Source organism: Brienomyrus brachyistius, chromosome 13, assembly GCF_023856365.1.
Source record: "Brienomyrus brachyistius isolate T26 chromosome 13, BBRACH_0.4, whole genome shotgun sequence".
Taxonomy (NCBI): domain Eukaryota; kingdom Metazoa; phylum Chordata; class Actinopteri; order Osteoglossiformes; family Mormyridae; genus Brienomyrus; species Brienomyrus brachyistius.
The window spans coordinates 9,331,618-9,338,206 of NC_064545.1; positions in this window are offsets into that span (position 1 = coordinate 9,331,618).

Genomic DNA, 6,589 nt, shown 5'->3' on the forward strand with positions numbered 1-6,589 from the left:
ATCCATGTGCCTTGTCCTTGTTTGGCCAGCAGGTGTCGCTGGCCATCTCTTTGGTGTTACTCGAATATGTTTTCCTGTTCTCCTGGCTGCTGTGTGGCTTAATGGGCTAAGCGGTCAGCCAGTGTCCAGATAGGCTATGTAAAAGTCATGCACATCCTACAGGTACAGTAGACACAGCACCTATAATAATGATGGATATGTATAAATATACATATGAAGCACACACACACACATTTGTGTTCATATCATTGTGGGGACTCTCCATTAATTTTTATGGGGAAAAAAATCCTAATCCCAGCAATGACAACCATAACCTCTACCCTGCCCTAAGCTTAACCATGAATAACCAAACAAAATATGTTACGAACCTGCAGAAAAAGCATCGGATATAGCGGACTGGCATATAACGGAATTTCACTTATAACGGACAAACAATTTCGTCCGCAGGGCTGCTTTTAGCTGTAGTTTTGTTCAGCTATAACGGACATGCAGGCCACTGACATCCAGCACAGACACGTAGTCGGGATTATTAATAGTCACGCATCTGCTCAGGTGAAGTTGGATTACTACACGTACAATATAATGATCTATACCACAGGTGTGTCTGCTGGGCTGTGGCATGAGTAAATGCATACAGCAACTCTGGATATAACGAACTTGGGATATAACGGACTGTTTTGCCAGGTCCCTTGATGTCCGTTATAATTGGATACTAAAGATAAGATGTTTGAGCATAAATAATGATGATTCTGTAACACTTTACTTGTGGGGTCACAAATAACTTAGTAACTTAATTACTTTTCAAGTACAAATCATGAACAAATAGTTACTGCATGAAATACAAGTACTGTTATGACTGATTAATGATGAACAAACATGGGATCAGTATGTAACTAACACTTAGTTTCTGGTTAATTAATACAGTAAGTAAGAATATACTGCTACGTTATCTGTGCCCCATACAAGTAAAATGTTACCAATGATTGATGATAAATGATTCATACTTTCTTAACAGAGCTGGATCTAAAAGAGGGGTATTCACTGTGATTGTTTTTTACAGAGCTACTGGAAATCTGCCCTTGGATAATAAGAAAATCCTGCTACTATCTGGTACTGATGCTCACACATCATATCGCATTGGTTTTCTGTGGCTTCAAAGACAAAAATGGCAAAAAAAATTCAACGCTGAGCACCAAGATTCTATTTTAATGAAACAGGAGGAATATTGATGGTCAGACACCAGTTACTCTTATTCCATGTGCTGCCTTTGCGGGTTCAGTACCTGATGGGCTGGAGATTGTGACAATCCTACCCCTGGCTCTTCTTAAAAGTGGGAGAAGTGTTTTGGTGACATTCAGGGTTCCAAAGAAGTTCACCTCCATCCAGCTCCTGTAGGTGGTCATTAGCGAGAGCTCTGCATCACCAAAGCTCACACAAACCCCTGCGTTGTTCACAAGGTCCCACAAACCTGAAAAGGTACATTGTTTTGGTTGTGATTTGGCTTATTGTCTTGGTTAATATACATGGAACGCTAATTTATTGGGCGGATGTTCGTTTTCCAATGAACAATGACGACATCAAACATCCTTTCTGATTTTATGGCACTTAATTGTCATATTTTTTAAATTTGGAAAATATTTTAAATATCTTTCTCTCCAGAAGCTAGGAAAATTATGTAACTGAGGCTAACGCAATATTTCTTTGCTGAAACAGGTTTCTGAAGGACAAACTGCGAAGAGGCAATACCAGAGAAACAGGAGAAACGGAGAAATGAAAAGACGTGAATGTCAGTTTCATGACAATCACATGGCTGTAAATTAGCCAACAAGTATTTAGGCAGACCCAAAAAACACTGCTGAACACTGCATCTTCATCAGTCTAATTACGGTTCACAAAAAAATCACTGCGGAGAAATTGCTAATTGCAATTTCCTAGAAACCAGCACATAAAAACAAAGATGTCGCTGTTGTGGCAGCCAAATGTTTTTTTTTTAGATAAACCACTTTAAGCGAAATGTTCCGGAATAACCGCTCACTCTAATAGATTGCTAATGATGGATCTAAAATATCAGATAAAAACAAGGACAGGAAGGAGTAAGCAAAAAACAAACCATTCAGTAGACTTATCGAGCTGTAAGCACACACACATACAGTCATACCTGGGCTCACGAACTTAATTCGTTCGAGGACCCAAAAAGGTCACGACCTGAGTCAATTTTTCCCATTTAAAATAATGTAAATACAACTAGGGTGGCATGGTGGTGCAGTGGTTAGCACGGTTGCCTCACACCTCTGGGACCCGGGTTCGAGTCTCCGCCTGGGTCACATGTGTGCGGAGTTTGCATGTTCTCCCCATGTCGTCGTGGGGTTTCCTCCGGGTACTCCGGTTTCCCCCCACAGTCCAAAAACATGCTGAGGCTAGTTGGAGTCGCTAAATTGCCCATAGGTGTGCATGTGTGAGTGAATGGTGTGTGAGTGTGCCCTGCGATGGGCTGGCCCCCCATCCTGGGTTGTTCCCTGCCTCGTGCCCATTGCTTCCGGGATAGGCTCCGGACCCCCCGCGATCCAATAGGATAAGCGGTTTGGAAAATGGATGGATAAATACAACTAATTCGTTCAAACCTCATAAACACTGAATTATTTTTTTAAATGTTTTTCTGTGACCAAGAATATAGATTTAAATTAAAAAAGGGAAAGAGAGAACATACATTTACGGAAGACGGACCAATACATGACTGAGCATACTGCAGTACAGTGCAGAGGGAGGAGCCACTCCAGACAGATCTACCCTTTGGCCAATAGCTGAGCGTTACAGTAGCACTCAGTCTTTACTTGACCCCTTCCTGTTTCCCACTGCAGATGGCAGGCCATCATATAACATCCAACATAACATGGGTGGCTGACCCCTTACTCTACAAAGAGCAAACTTTGCATAATAAACACCATTTCTAAGTTGAACCTTGTGAATAATCTGCTGTTTATGTACTGCCACATATGACTGCAGTGATCCCAGAAGCCACAGGGTGAAATTAACTGAGAAAATAGATGTTTTGTGGTAAGGGTCATAAATAAAGAGGTATGAAATGCTTTAAAAGCAAAAAAGTACTGGAATGCCTGTCTTTGTCCCAATAAAACTAAAAGCACAGTAGTGGCATCTATTTTTTTAATTGATCATTCATACTTGTGTAGCGGGTTTCACATTGTATTTTTTATCTGTGTTTCATAAAGAAACTCTGGGGATCCAAGTGTGGAGAAAATGAGAACCGGAATCAGGAGAGTTTGAGGTACAAGCTGGAGTCAAGAAGCCAAAGTCTGTCCTTGGGGTGTGGGGAAAGGCAAGCACATACTGTATGAAGACATGGGACCACGGAGACGCACACACACACACACACACACACACACCGATAAGGGGGTGAGGAATCACGATGATGATCTGGTTATATGGGTTAGGTAATGACAGGGATGAAGAGGAGCAGTCAGTACTCAGGGGAGGTCAGCAACTGGTTAAACAGCAACAGGATATGTTTGGGGCAGTAACATAATCTTTTGATATCATTGTGTTTAAAATACATTGAAACGTCTTTGTTTGAATTATTTTTTAACTCAGCAGAGGAATGACAGTTTGAAGCCCTTGGCTCTAGTGGCTCACGACCCTCACAAAACCATCCCTGCATGGGCAAGGATACCCACCGCCATGGCTGTTCCTGGAAGTCTGATTACGTGCACGTTAGACGCAATGCTGGGACAGTGTGTCATTTGGATGTTTATTTAAGAACGTCCTTTGGTCGTTATTTATTGTATCCTCTAAACTCTGTCTTTGGGGTGTGATACTCTAAGTTCCTTTCTGATCTTTTGGAGCGCAAAGCAATTAAGATGTGCTCCTGTCATGCTGTCACAAAGAGCTCAAAGCCGACCTTTTTCCAGTATTAGGAACGATGTCATTCTGCTAGTGAAAGCAACAACAGTCAGTATAGCATGATTTCCAAAAGTGATCATTAGTTTATTGTTAATTTACAGTAGATGTTTAATGGTTCTATAAGAATACATTTTTAAAAATCTGTTATTTTAGTAATGTATTGTTTTGTTAGCTATGAATATTTTTCAGATGACATATCATTGAGAAATGTTTAAAAATGGTTTCGATATAAAATTCTAATAGTTACCATTTGCTAAATGCTGCTGTTTGGGGGTTTTATGCATGTCTGTCATTCTCCCTTTTCTGTTCCATTCCAGTTCCTTACACGTCCAGCTGCTATGATCTGCCTCCTCTCAAAACTCACCAGCATGTGCAAAGAACCCAGGGACCTGTGTCACAAAACCTGTTTACCAAGTAAGGCTTAGAAGATAAGTTTCAGCTCAATAAAACCAAACAATACCGTAGACCAGGGGTGGCCAATCTTATCCGCAAAGGGCCGGTGTGAAAGCGGCTTTTTGGGGTGACCTTCAGGTCAGCTGGTCAAACCCAGGTGTGCAGCTGTGAGGACTCTTCAACCAATCAGTCCTCTAATTAGTAATATAATTAGGGAGTTGCAGCGAAGACCTGTATACACCGGCTCTTTCTGGGTAAGATTGGCCACCCCTGCCATAGACAAATAATATCATAGGGCTGATCATGGGCGCCTGCCGCTATACATACTGTGCCTACCCTTTGCTTTTAACCCTGTTATTATTTGGCTAATGTTACATGATTTTTTTTTGTTCATTTTGTTTAGTCTTTTAACAGAAATGTAAAAAGTGAAGTACTTTACACACTACAGGATTCTGGGTAAAATATGAAGCAAGATTTCTCTCACAGCAGCTGGAGGCGAGAACTAGCTATCAGCTTTGTCACCAAATACTAGATTAAATGAGCGAGTTTTAGCCTTGACCTAAATATCGCGAGTGAGTGTAAATATCACACTTTTACTGGTAGACTGTCGCACAGCTTTGGAGCCCTGTAACATAATGCTCCGCAACCAAATGAAGATCGGTTCACTCTAAGCACCGGCAGATATCCTCCCGGGTGACAGTGAAGCAGTAAAACGAGGGGGGGTTATATAGAACCAGATAACTGCTGATATACTATGGTGCTAGGTCATTCAGTGCCTTATAGACAAGCAATAGCTTGTAGTACCTGCCAGTCAAAGCCAGTGGAGTGAGGCCAACACAGGACTGACATGCCCACGTTTCCTAGTTCATTGTAGAACTCTTGCTGCAGCATTCTACACCATTTGGAGTTTATTTAATGATGTACCCAAGCAATAGGACATTGCAGTATAGAGGTTATATAAAGTGTAGACGAGTGGTTCTCAAACTCAGTCCTCGGAACCCACTGCCCTGCTTGTTTTCCAGCTGTCCCTGCCTCATGCCCATTGCTTCCGGGTTAGGCTCCGGACCCCCCCCCGCGACCCAGTAGGAAAAGCGGTTTGGAAAATAGATGGATGGATGGATGATAAGGAGCCAGCTTCCTGGGAGCTGCCACAAGTGGCTGCCCTTCATGGACAGCTTGCCTTACAAAGAGCAAGTTGAGGGATGATTATGATTATCTAAGAAAGGACTAAGTGAATTTGGAAATGAGCTCTTCAACTGCAATTTGAAAAAGCAATAGACCGATTTATTCATGTAGGATATTACACTTCCTAGGCCTACTTTGTAAGTACCACGTGTATCTGTTATAGCCGTACATAGTACTAACAGGCTAAATCACACTATTCATGCTCATCCCTGATATTCACATACACTTTGAAGCATGACAGTAGCCTGCTGATCCTCTTGATCAGTGCCTGTATAAGCTTTGGCTTATGACTATTTTACTTGCTCTTATGAAACTGTGGGGAAATGAAGATGGAGAAAGCACCAGCGGTTTTAATTAAGTAACTATCGATAATTACTGACAGATAAATTAATTAGCAAACAAACATCCATCCGTCGATCCAGCCGCCCAGCGGCCTTTTAGCCGCTTTCCCTGGTCATGGACAAACAAGTAATTCTGAAGTTAAAAATGGCCAGATGCTTCAAATGCAAAAACCATCCACCGAAAACACATTAGATTATGCATCTCATTACGTTATTTATGTAATATTTTGGTCGAGCAACCCCCGACCAGGATAAGTTAAAATGCTAAATTGTTTTAAGTAAGTTATAATTTATGGACATATCTGAATATCTGATCTTGCTCATAAATTAAATGTTACACTTTAGAAGTCATTTTGAAACACCGCTGCCACCTACTGGTAATGGAGTAATTCAAGTAGAAATGCATCATTGCTCTGGGGATAATTATTTTACAAGTCATGTAATATTGTACAGACCATTTTAATGTGTGACTTTTTATAATGTTGTTTAACATGTAATTTGAACACAAGTTCAATTCTCTTGCATTTTTTGTGCAAATCTGATTAGTGACATTGGGGGTGAAAAACATCTTAAAATAATGGATAAAATTAAAAAAAAGGGACAGTGGAAACAGTTAAGCAAAATTTGTAACTGGAAATTACCAGTGAAAACTAAAAAGTAAGTGTATAAAATCAAAACTGTGAGTTTTAAGGCGCATGGGAAAGAAAATAACAATGACAAAAAAATAACAATGACAAAAAAATAACAATGACAAA